Source organism: Staurois parvus, unplaced genomic scaffold (assembly GCF_062004578.1).
Source record: "Staurois parvus isolate SC_StPar_1 unplaced genomic scaffold, SC_StPar_1.0 ptg000137l, whole genome shotgun sequence".
NCBI classification, from domain to species: Eukaryota; Metazoa; Chordata; class Amphibia; order Anura; family Ranidae; genus Staurois; species Staurois parvus.
This window is the reverse complement of record NW_028317933.1, coordinates 15147662-15161084: the sequence shown is the minus strand read 5'-3', so window position 1 is coordinate 15161084 and position 13423 is coordinate 15147662.

Genomic DNA, 13423 nt, shown 5'->3' with positions numbered 1-13423 from the left:
TGTATTTATTTCAATATTTTTCCATTTCAAATTCATTTTTAAATTTGAATTCATTTTTGAATTTGGATAATTAATTTTGATTTATTTTGGATTTGTTGAAATTTGTTATTATTGTAATTCGGAAATTCGGATACATCTGAATCTCTGAATAATGAAAATTGCATCTGAATGTCCATTCATAATGAAACATCCCACCTGTAACTGCATAGAGACCTTTTCTGTTGAAGAAAAGCAGACTTAGTCTGGTTTACCAGATGAAAATAGAAGAAAAAAGCATACGAAAGGAAACTAATACAGCCATTACATCTAAGAATTGGGTGGAGCGAACCCTCTGGCTGGTCCCGCTATCTTGTTCCAGGTCCACGTTCTCTCACAGTGTAAGAGCAGCCAGGCACACAGCAGCATGTACACTTCTGGCTCAATACGTAGTCTAGAGGGGTGCTTATACTGAATATAGTGCAGTGTAACTTGGTTAGGGCATAGGGAGCTGTGGGATACTCTGGAATGTTGAACAGTAGTAAGAGGGTGCCCTCTCACAGCAGCTACTTCTTCTTGAAAAGTTCCTTAGACACAGCTTTTGGGAAATAGACAGCACTGGGCACCAAAGCAATGTCCCAGGCTGGGCAAACCTCAATCTCGGTGTAACGGGGGTTAAGAGACAGCATTCACCCAGATCCTGCTCTCAGGTCTGTACTCCAAGTCCTTTGGTGCTTGGGTGCCCCTCTTATAGTCAAGCAGACAACTGCTTATTGGACTGGCCAGACTGGATCCTAGGTGAGAACCCCAGACTGGATCCTAGGTGAGATCCCCAGACTAGATCCTAGGTGTGATCCCCCTTCTTTGGCTTGAACTCTCTCAGCATGTAGGGCTCCTGCCTCAGGGTAGTTAGGGCCTTGCTGGCTCCTGGTGAAGGTGACGGATAGCTTTGGAGGGTGGCAGCCCTCCAGGTTGGGGGCTTTACCTACTGGACAACAACCTTGACTGATGCAGCCCCAGACTATCTATGTTCTCTCCAACCACCTTCTAAGCTTTCCCCCTCCGGGATTGGCTGGGACCTCATAAATGTTAAAACGGCCCACTCAGCCTGTTCCCCTCCTATGTTCTGGATCTTTCCAGAAAACAGGGAAAAGCAGTTGAGTGTGCAGCATGTCAGACCCTGATTAGCCCAGAGCAATCAACAGCAGCTCCACTGATAACACAGGAACACAAAAAAGAATTACATTTACCTGACAGTCCAGCACTTAATGAGGAGGATGCTACATAATAAATATTTCATTTTGGGTTTAATACTGATTTAGGCTTTCTGCTCATGTACACTACAGTGCTGTGTTCTGGCAGCAGTATGGCAACTTCCCATTTGCGGCTAGAACAAAAACGAGTTGGACTGAATACTTCTCAGTCATTCAGAGGAAGCCTTATATTTTTATCAGTGAATACAAGGCTTCCTCCGATTGGATGAAGTGGATATTGTGATCTCATTTGCCTACCTATCCACCTCTCCCAATCAAAGGAAGCCTTGTATTCATTAACTGTTTCTGCGCTGCCCTATAGCAGAAATACTGCTACAGGGTGGCACGGGTGTGCAAAATCACTTATATATACATGATTTGCACTCCCACGGTTTTCTTGGTCCAGGTGGGCGCGCGCGTTCCCCCACAGACCCCCGGGTGCCATGATTTGATCCTCAAAGGATCAATCATCTGATTTAGGCCAGTGATGGTCAGCCTAAGTCAGATGATTGATCCCTGTCCTATCAGGGATCTTCCTGTACCTGTGTTTACACTTACACAGGTAAAAGAAGTGATGACATCTTCTCCCTCTGAGCACATTTCGTCCCAGAGAGAGAAGAAAGAAGACACAGTGAGTAAAAGCACTACACTTTCACAGTCAGAACACATTTTAGAACACATAACCTTTTGATCGCTCCTCCCCCACCCCAGTTAACCCCTTCACTGCCCTGTCACCAGTGTCATTAGTACAGTGTATAGATTTTTTGATGATCGCTGTATTAATGTCACTAGAGACTTCAGATAGCGTTAGCATCAGTTAGCGCCCCTCCCAGTTAGCGTCAGATTGCCCATCAGTACACCAGTAATCACATTTGACCCCTTGATTGCCAGGAACACGCTCACTTACACAATAAACCTCCATTATTAGTATAGTGTCTGAACAGATCAGAATAGCACTATACCAGCATTCACATTAGTATAGTGTCCCCAAAAACGCAGCTCTAGCAGGTTCAGCCCCGGCACCTGCCAGCACCTGCGTTTAGCTCCTACACTTACCCCCCCTACCCCCCTCTCCCCCAGCAAGTGCAGTGTCAGTAGATCACTGCCAGTTGATACATTGCACACAAAACCGCAGTGTTCGCAAAATCAGACCTGATCTCTGTTAGCACTTGCCGGTAATTTTTTTTTTTAGTAGTTCAAGTAATCCTTGACGGCCAAGTGCTCTTTTTTCCGTGAGTCGCATTAGGTACCTATAAATTTAGTGGCCGAAATGTCAATGGAAAGGTACTCTAGTGAAGAGACCTACAGGATTCTGAGCATATCAGGTGAGAGCTGAGGGGAAGACTCACTTACACAATCAGTCTCAGAATACGAACCTGTAGACAGCAGCGGCACCCTGACAGACAGCTCAGACGATGGAGAAGAGATCCCTGCTAAGATCAGGCGTACCCGACCCCATTTCCAGGTTGCTGAGATGTTACAATTGCATGATGACTCTCATATGCAGCAGAGTGCCAGTACTAGTGCCACTCTACCTTTCGGTAAACTTGCGAGCACCAGCGGCCTAGTACATCCTGGTCTTATACAGTGAGGAACAGAAGTATTTGAACACCCCACGATTTTGCAAGTTCTCCCACTTAGAAATCATAGAGGGGTCTGAAATTCACATTGTAGGTGCATTCCCACTCTGAGAGACAGAATTAAAAAAAAATTCAGGAAATCACATTGTATGATTTTTAAAGAATTTATTTGTCTTGCACTGTTGAACATAAGTATTTGAACACCTGAGAAAATCAGTGTTAATATTTGGCACAGAAGCCTTTGTTTGCAATTACAGAGGTCAAACGTGTCATGTTTGGTATCTATTTACTCAGCATACCATCATCCTTTATATTTTACCAAATAATTGGCCAATATATTGTGTTTTTGTGCATTAAAAGTAAAAAAGTGTATTTGAAAAATTTGCTGCGCGAGTACTATGTAACATAAAAATTTGCAGCACCTACCATTTTATTCACTAGGGTACTTGCTTTAAAAAATATATAATGTTTGGGGGTTTAAATTAATTTCCTAGCAAAAAATACAGATTTTTGTTGTGAACAAAAAGTGTTAGAAAAGGCTTGATCTTCAGGTGGTTAGAAGAGTGAGTGATGTGGCATAAAGTTCTGATGCTGGGCATAAAATGCCCCCACCCCCCAAAACAACCCCTTTTAGAAAGTAGACACCCCAAACTATTTGCTGAGAGGCATGTTGAATCAATAGAAGAATTTATTTTTTTACCACAACTTTTTGGAAAATGACAAAAAAAACATTTTTTTTTACACAAAATTGTAACTTAAATGATTTATTGCTCACACATGCCATGGGTATATCTGGAATTACTCCCCAAAATACATTCTGCTACTTCTCCCGAGTATGGGGGTACCACACGTGAGAGACGTTTTGGCAGACTAGCCAAGTACAGGACCCCAAAATCCAATAAGCACCTTCAGGCTTTTAAAGGGCTTTATTTCCTCATTACACTTCCTGACTACCTATCACAGTTTGGGAGGCCCTGAAATGCCAGGATAGCACCAAACTCCCCCCAAATGACCCCTTTTTGGAAAGTAGACACCCCAAGGAATATGATAAGAAGCATGGTGAGTATTTTGCAGATCTCGTTTGTTGCCACAAGTTTTTGGAAAATGTAGGAAAAAAACAGAAACGTATTTTTTCTTTTCTTTTTTAATATTTCAAAACCTTGTGAGAATAAATGAGATCTGCAAAATACTCACCATGCCTCGTTTTAAATTCCTTGGGGTGTCTACTTTCCAAAAATGGATCATTGGGGGGGGGGGGGGGGGTTTGCTGCTATCCTGGCATTTTAGGGCCTCCGAAACTGTGATAGGTAGTGAGGAAGTGAAATGAGGAAGTTACGCACCTTCAGGCTTTCCAAGTGGTCATTGGATTTCAGGCTCCTGTATGTGGCTAGACTCCCAAAAAGTCTCACACACGGTAGATGTAGCAGAATGTATTTTGGGGTGTAATTCCACATATACCCATGGCTTGTGTGAGAAATAGATAATTTAAATGACAACTTTTTGTAAAAAAAAAAAAAATGTTTTTGTCATTTTCCAGAAACTTATGGGAAAAAAATAAACCTTCCATGGACTCAATATGCCTCTCAGCAGACAGCTTAGAGCATCTACTTTCCTAAAAGTGGTCATTTTGGCATGTTTGTACTATCCTGGTGTTTTAGCACCTCAAGAAATGTGATGGGCAGTCAGAAAGTAAAAGCTGTGTAAATTCCGTTATCTATACCATAGTTTGTAGACGCTATAACTTTTACACAAAGCAAGCAATATACACTTATTGGGATTTTTTAGCAAAAAACATGTAGCATAATACATTTTGGTCTAAATTTATGATGAAATTTGAGTTTTTTGGATAATTTTTATGACAGAAATGAGAAAATATAGTTTTTTTCAAAACTTTTTTTTCAAAATGTTTTATAGTGCCAAAAATAAAAAGCGCACAGGTAATCAAATACCACCAAAAGAAAGCTCAATTCGTGTGAAAAAAGGACATGAATTTAATTTATGTACTGTATTGCATGACTGCTCAATTGCCAGTTAAAATAATGCAGCGTTGTAGAGCAAAAAAATGGCGTAAATTGCAGTATCTATACCATAGTTTATAGAAGCTATAACTTTCACACAAAGCAATCAATATACACTTATTTAGATTTTTTTTTAATGAAAAACATGCAGCAGAATGCATTCTGGCCTAGATTTATAACTAACTTTGAGTTTACTATATATTTTTTATAGCCAAAAGTAAAAAATATCATTTTTCTTCAAAATTTTTTGTCTTTTTTTTGTATATAGCACGAAAAATAAAAAGCACACAGGTGAAAAAATACCACAGAAAGAAAGCTCTATTTGTGTGAAAAAAAGGACTTATATATCATTTGGGTGCAGCATTGCGCTGAGTTGCAAAAAGTGGCCTGGTCATTAAGGGGTTAAATCCTCTGGAGGGCAAGTGGTTAATAATTTCATTTAGTCATATTTGCTATGTTAGAATGATTCGTTTTCAAAATTTGTTTTGTATATTCGGATTTGTAACGTGTATTCATTATTTTCAAAACAATTCGGAATTAGAATTTCAAATTTCAGAAGATGGCTATATTCATTCTATTTTATTTTAATCTAATCTATTCTATTTTAATCTATTCTCTTCTATTTTTTATTCTATTCTATTATTTTCTGTTCTACTCTATTCTATGCTATACTATTTTTTTATTTTCTATTCCATTCTATACTATTTTATTCTATTCTTTTCTATTCTATTCTTTTCCTTTCTATTCTATTAAAGTTTTATTCTTTTATATTATGCTCTATTCGGTTCTGTTGTATTCTATTCTACTTTGTTTTATTCTATTCTATTCTAATCTTTAAAGTAGCCTAAGTAGGAATCACCATCCTATTTCACTTTTATACCTTACTATATTTATTTCAATATGTTTCCATTTCAAATTCGAATCCATTTTTAAATTTGAATTCAAATTAATTTTCAAATTTGAATTCATTTTTGAATTTGGATAATTCATTTTGATTTATTTTGGATTCGTTGAAATTTGTTACTATTGTAATTTGGAAATTCGGATACACCTGAGTCTCCAAATAATGAAAATTGCATCTGAATTTCCATTCATAACGAAATATCGCACCTGTAACTGCAAGAGACCTTTTCTGTTGAAGAACAACAGATTTACTGTCTGGTTTATCAGATGAAAATAGAAGAAAAAAAAGAATAGAAAAGGAAACTAACACAGCCATCATATCTAATAATTGGGTGGAGCGAACCCTCTGGCTGGTCCCGCTATCTTGCCCCAGGTCCACTTTCCCCCACAATGTAAGAGAAGCCAGGCACACAGCAGCATTTACACTTCTGGCTCAATATGTAGTCCAGGGGGTTGATTTCTCTGAATATACTGCAGTACAATTTGGTTAGGAGATAGGGAGCTGTGGGATACTCTGGAATGTTGAACAGTAGTAAGATGACGCCCTCTCTTAGCAGCTTCTTCTTTTTGAAAAGTCCCTTAGGGACAGCTCTTGGGAAATAGACAGCACTGGGCACCGAAGTAATGTCCTAGGTTGGGCAAACCTCAGTCTCGGGTTAAGAGACAGCATTCACCCAGATCCTGCTCTCAGGTCTGTACTCCAAGTCCTTGGGTGTTTGGGTGCCCCTCTCATAGTCAGGCAGACAACTGCTTATTGGACTGGCCAAACTGGATCCTAGGTGAGATCCCCAGACTGGATCCGAGGTGAGGTCTCCCTTCTTTGGCTTGAACTCTATCTGAAGGTAGGGCCCCTGCCTCAGGGTAGTTAGGGCCTTGCTGGCTCCTGGTGAAAGTGAAGGATAGCCTGGGAGGGTGGCATCCCTCCAGGTTGGGGGTTTTATCTACTGGACAAGGACCTTGGCTGATGCAACCCCAGACTATTTATGATCTCTCCAGCCACCTTCTAAGCTTTCCCCCTCAGGGATTGGCTGGGACCTCATTAATGTTCAAACTGCCCACTCAGCCTGTTCCCCTCCTGTAGCGGGGACATTGCTGTTTCCCTTTTAAAGAACTGTTTCCCTTTTAGGACTGCATGTTGTCAGAAAGGGTTTGATTGGCTCAGCTCTTAGCAGTACTGGAGTGTTTGTGGGAGTTGCAGTTTCATTACAGAGGCAGACAATGTAATTTGTAATGCACAGGACTACAGGACCAGGATGTTTTGCAAGGAGGAGGGGGGAGGAAAGCCACGTGTGCCTTTGCAGACGACATGTGGGAGCTAGTCTGCAGCCCCTACTGTTGAAGTACACTGACACTGTTTCCAGAACAGCAGAGGTTGCTAAGGACAACGGTTATCTACAGCAGCTGAAGTCAGCAGCAACTGTGATCATTGGTACCAGTCACCCGCGACGGCAGTTACCAACAGCAACAACATCTCCCACCGCAGGGCGAGGTCAGAGTATTGGAAATCGTAGAGGAGGCGTGTGACCATGCCAGGTGAGGCACCTCAGAGATTGTGCAGCACCGACAATTGACAACAGAAAAAAACTAGCAGAGACAGAGCCCCAGTCATCATCCCTTCAAGGAGTTAACCCCTGGAGGCTGTTCTTCGTGGATGTGGTGAGCAACTGCTAACCTGTGACATGTCAGTCCTTAAGAGCGCTCCAACGATTCACTAACACAGGCCTGTGCAACACATAGACTCACACAGTGCTACAATCCCACAGTATACAAGTGAATTTGGGACTGAGCCTAAAGAGATGCCAGTTTAGCTGGGGACATATTGCTGCTATAGTTGCAGGGGGTAATACTGATCTATAGCTATACCGGTGTATACGTATATACATGAATATTGTGTTTATTGATGTGATTGTGCCAGTTCTAGAAGGTTTGTGTATTTATTGCATTTAACTGCTATTTTCCAAGTTAATTTGCAGTCTACTTGCAGAGTTTTACCTCTCTTATTAAACCTGTTATAAAACTTCCCACAAGGTGTACTGGTGTGCTGTGGATCCAATATATATATGGTTCATCACTGAAGTAAGGACAGAAGTGCCTGTTAATTCCAGTGGCTCCTTCGGGGGTAAGCGCTACACCTCCTATGTTCTGGATCTTTCCAGAAAGCAGGGAGAAGCAGTCAAGTGTGCAGCATGTGGGACCCTGATTAGCCCAGAGCAATCAACAGCAGCTCCACTGATAACAGAGGAACACAAAAATAACTACATTTACCTGACAGCCCAGCACTTAATGAGGAGGGTGTTATATAATAAATATTTGCTTTTGGGTTTAACACTGATTTAGGCTTTCTGCCCATGTACACTCTTAGATTGTAAGCTCCAAGTAGCAGGGCCCTCCTATCCCTCTTGTATTGAACTGTATTATTGCTGTATTGTCTCCCGTTATATTGTAAAGCGCTGAGAAAACTGTTGGCGCTATATAAATCCTGTATAATAATACTGTACACTACAGCGCTGAGTTCCAGCAGCAGTATGGCAACTTCCCGTTTGCTGCTCGAACAAAATCGAGTCAGACTGAGTGCTCCTCAGTCATTCAGAGGAAGCCTTGTATTTTTTCAGTCAATACAAGGCTTCTTCCGATTGGCTGAGGTGGACATTGTGATCTCATTCACCTACCTATCCACCTCACCCAATCAAAGGAAGCCTTGTTTTCATTAATAACAATACAAGGCATCCTCTAAATGGCTGAGAAGTACTTAGCCGGACTTGATTTTCTTCTTGCAGCAGACAAGAAGTTGCCAAGCTGGCTCAAACAATCTATTTAAAGTGACAGGAAACCTGGACTTTGCCTTAAAGTAAGCATGTCACGTTCTCTATTCACCCCTGTGTACGTTCAGTGTCAGAGCTTACACAGGTCCAAGGCTATTATTGATTGGCTGCTCAAGTGGCGAGACATCACATAGTGCTGTTTGGGGAGGTTGTGGGCGGGGGGCTTTGGGGGGGAGCAACTGAAATCTGGGGGGGGGGTACAGCCCACTACAGCAACTCTATAGATACAGCCATGCAGCTGCATGTTGCCCTCTTTTACATTTATAATAAAAAATATTACGATAAAAATAAAGTTTTATTACTCAGATAGGTAGATTTTCTATATCAGTGTATTTTATTTGCAGCTCAGGGACAATTCCTATTCTTCTAATGTGACCCAAGAAGCCTTAATGCATTCTCTGCATTAAAGCAAAAAAACCTTTTACATGCAGCTCCCCCAGCAGTCCCCCTACATACCCACCTGACCCCAATCTCAGTCCAGTGCTGTGCATGTCCGCAGCAGTTCCTCTCCCAGCTCTCACAGGCTTGGCTGAGAGCAGTGGGAGCCATTGGCTTTTGCTGCTGCCAGTCAAATCCTGCGAGTAGAGAGCAGGGCTGAGCCGGGCTGTTGGTCTGAATGGAAGCAAACAGCCTGACTCGGGAGCGAGCCTGCACGAGTGTCCACCATAGGAAGCAGTTACCTATGGTGAGCACTTGGAGGGATGGAGCCAATAGCATCAGCAGGAGACCCCAGAAGAGGAGGATCAGGGGTGCTCTGTACAAAATCATTGCACAGGGCAGGTAAGTATGGCATGCTTGTTATTTTAAAGAACAAAAAGGAACAGCTTACAATCACTTTAAAGAGGATGATGAAGCCTCTTAAAGCGGAGTTCCATCCAAAAGTGGAATCTCCACTTATCTGCCTCCTCCCCACCTCTGCTGACACATTTGGCACCTTTTGGGAGGAAGGCGGGGGGGCGGGTACCTGATTTTGGCAGAACTGAGCTGGAATTTTGGCCCACAGCAGCCCTCTGGGAAACTCAACATGTCCCAGAGGACTGCGGCCCATTAACAAAGTGCAGGGCGCTTCATGCATGTGCAGTAGGAAACCGGTTGTAAAGCCATAATGCTTCAGCCAGTTCCCCTTAATCAAGATGGCCGATTTAATTATCAGCTTGGGGTGAGGACACCGCTGAATCCCTGGACAGTTAAGTACCCATACAGTATATCAATAGTCAGCAGCTACAATATTTGTAGCTGCTGACTTTTTTTGGGGGGAGGGGGACTCCACTTTAAAAACTGGAAGCTTGTGGTATCCTTTTTATTGATCTGATGTCTGGCATGGTGCTTCCCCAGCTTTGGTCAGTCATGGACCTTATGGTTCAGGATAGGTTGCCTGCTTCCCCACAGTGCATGTAGTGAGTGAGGAGGGATGTGTGCTATTCACCGTGAAGTCACTGGCAATACTCGGGTACTTTCCAGTAAGGGCACCTCCATATAGTCCTGTGAATTTAAGCCCTAAGATTTTTAGCAGCTCAGTCCTGCTATTAAAATTGCTTTTGATTCAATCATTAGGTGAAGTAAATGATCACTAAACAAATAGAACACATGGTTGTCTATGGAGGAAGCTACACAACTAACATGTAGTAGCAATCAAGACCTATTTACACAACATAACTTGGGATGCCTTGCTCAATGCCGACCCAATGCAATGACAAGATCAAATCTCTTTGTGCTGTGACAACAGCCTGTGTTTGTCTTGTTTATTATGATGTGTATGTTCCTCTGTTCCCCCCCCTCCAGTTTTGCCCTTATGCTGCTCAGTTTTGTCTTTTGCACTTCAAAAAACTGGAAACCATGCTTTGTATTGCTCTCATCTGAAGTAAACCTATGCTGGATTCAACTTTTGTCTTAATAAAGAGTTCAAAAAGAGTAGTGTGGCCAAAGATGTTTTAATCATACTTCTCTTCTGGGTCACAAGAGTGCACTTGTGCTCTTCTGTGATTCAGAATCAGCTGACAGCAACCTAAGCCCATTGTTGGCTGATGTCATTGAGCCACAATCTTCCAGAGGTGGAAATTGCCAAAAGAAGACCCACATCTACCAGGTCTGTTTCCTAGACACAGAACATGATGTAAACTCAGTCATAGCAAAATTACCTTACAAAATTCAAGAAAAATTGGCAGCCTGTTCAGGATATAGGGAGTTACTATACATCAAGTCACTTTTCCATCTTTCTAATGTATCCTTGAGAACTCCTGTGTTTGCCATGTGATGTTTTGCACTTTTATTTGTGCAACAGCATAGGGCAACCCATTTATTTGAATGGGCTGCCTTGCATTCAACAAATGCACCAAAAGAAGCTTTTGGACCCCTATAGTCCTGCACAGCCAGGCAATGTGCATTTTCCACATACTTGCATTCAGAGTCAGTAAACAGTCCTTGAGCTTTGTTTTATTAAGGGGTGTTAAACTTGGATGGGGTAAGATGTGTATGGGATGCCCAATGGAACTGCAAACTGAGGACAAACTCCTTAGCAACTACATACAAGTTTTTATACAGCAGAAACTTTGAGAGCTCTGCAGCCTCCCCTGGTGTACCACCACAGGCCCCAGATAATCCTCTTCCTATCCAGCTGCCTGATGAAATCCCTGGGCAAGGGAATCTGCTGCAGAGAAACACACAGCAGCAAAACTCAAGGGAGGGGGGGAGAAAAAAAAAAAAAAAAAAAAAACACCCCCACACAATACATGCTTCTCTGCATCATTTCAAGTCTACAGAACCAAAAATGCAACTTTTTTTATGCAGAAAGTGACTTTCCAAAAAAAACCAGCAACAGGTGAAACCGCTCAGATGTAAACATGTCCCATAGGAAAGCATGTTAAATGGACTGTACTACATTTTTGCAGGAAATGCTTAGGTATGACCCTAGAGTAAGGGTCATTGGGATGACCGTCCCCACCTAGTATTAGAATGACCACAGTCCTGCTATAAGTCACTGATCGCTGCCATTACTAGTATAAAAAAAGTCAGTATATTTACTAACATTGGTAAATGCTATAGCTTTCCTGTAGACCAATTTTACATGTATTGGGTGGTTTTTTTTTTAACATTTTAGCTTAAAATTAAGGTTTACTTTTACAGCAAAAAAAGTCATATTGAATTCTTCAAAAATGGTCTGTTTAAGGTGAACTGCAAAAAAGGTGATCAAATACCATTAAAAGGTTTTTGGGGGCAAGGACATAAAATGTCGTTTGGGTGCAGTGTTGCATGACTGTGCAATCGTCAGATAACCACTTTCCTACTAGGCACTTACACCCCCATCCTGCCCAAGCCAATTTTCAGCAGTCACTTTGACACGCAACGCTGTACCCATATGAACTTTATAATTCAGTTTTGGTGGTATTGCCACTGGGAGTTTTATTTTTTGTGCTACAAGCAATAATTAAAAAAAATAAAAATGATATGTCTTACTATAAAAGCTTGCAAACATTTTTCTCCTTCACTGATGTGCATTGATGAGGTTGCACTAATCATCAGTGCTTTGATTAGTGCCGAGCTCTTGACAATTGCCGAATCTCGGCAGTACTTTCCTTACGCTGTGTGGAAAGTGCAGCCTACATTTACCCGGTGACCTGCTGTGTCATTGGACACTGCTGATCACTTGGTAAGAGGCTGCTGTGATTAGTTTACCACATCACATGATCAGCTGTGCCCAGACAGCTGTTATGGAGATTGCCGGCTGCATGCATTCTGGGAGGAAGTCATATGATGCCCTCCCAGAACTGGACAACTGCACTGTAGCCTTCATTTGGCTATAGCCCAGTTGTCAAGTGGTTAAAGTAACACCATATCGGTCAGGAAAGAGGGGGTGGTAAATCCTCTGGAGAGCAAGTGGTTAAAGGCCAACACTAACTGAACAGTTAAGTGGTATTAAAAACACAAAAACAAAGATTTAACACATTGCAGCTTATAATCCTTAGAGGGTTAAAAGCCTAAAAAAAGGACTATTGCAGCCACCACATCTGTTTTCACCTGGTGATCCAGCCAACACCACATTTCCTGTCTTAGCAAGTCCGCATGCTGGATGAAGTAGTAAAGCAGACAAATTTGAACTGCAGCATTGTCAGTCTGGAGCAGGGGTAGTGTTAGTGTATCTAAACCTGCTAGTACATCTAGCAAATTAGAGTTGGCAAACAAAAAAATTATAAGCAGGTACAACAGCAGTTGTGTCCCTTTGGGGGACAAAGGTTTTACATAAATTATTAAATGCTGACCACTGTAGGCAACCCCCTGCTACTTTGTTTGGGCAGCTTAGCCTGTTGAAGCAAGTTTAAAAATATCAGACTAAAGGCTGGCCATACACTACAATTTCCTGTCCAATGTCTGCCCAATTTCCTTTAGATTTACCTTCAACTATGTAGTGCAAGGGTCTGCTCAATTGAATACAATTGAAAGTGTTTCAATTTACCAAAAGCCATATAATACGTCAAATCTAAAAAAAAACAAAAATTGTATAATGTATGGCCAGCCTTAGGCCCCTTTCACAATAGCCATATGATTGTGTGCCTGTCCATTTTTCAGGCAGACCTGATCTTTTCTTACTTTGTTGTGGGGCACTTAAATGGCAAGCAGCCCATAGGCCAGTGCCTACTCTGCCCATTAGGTAATCTGGCACTGATAAAGTGCCTGAACATGGACATTCATGGCAGAACCACCAGACATTACTTTAATGAAAGCTGCAGAAAAGATCCCCCACTAGATGTTTATGTGTCCGGTCCTTCATAACCTGTTACATAAAGGTGAATGTATCCTTAAGTACATTCACCAGTCTTTGCTTTTTGTAATACCTTCTCAAATATTGTTCCAACTGCCTAGCCAGCCAATATAAA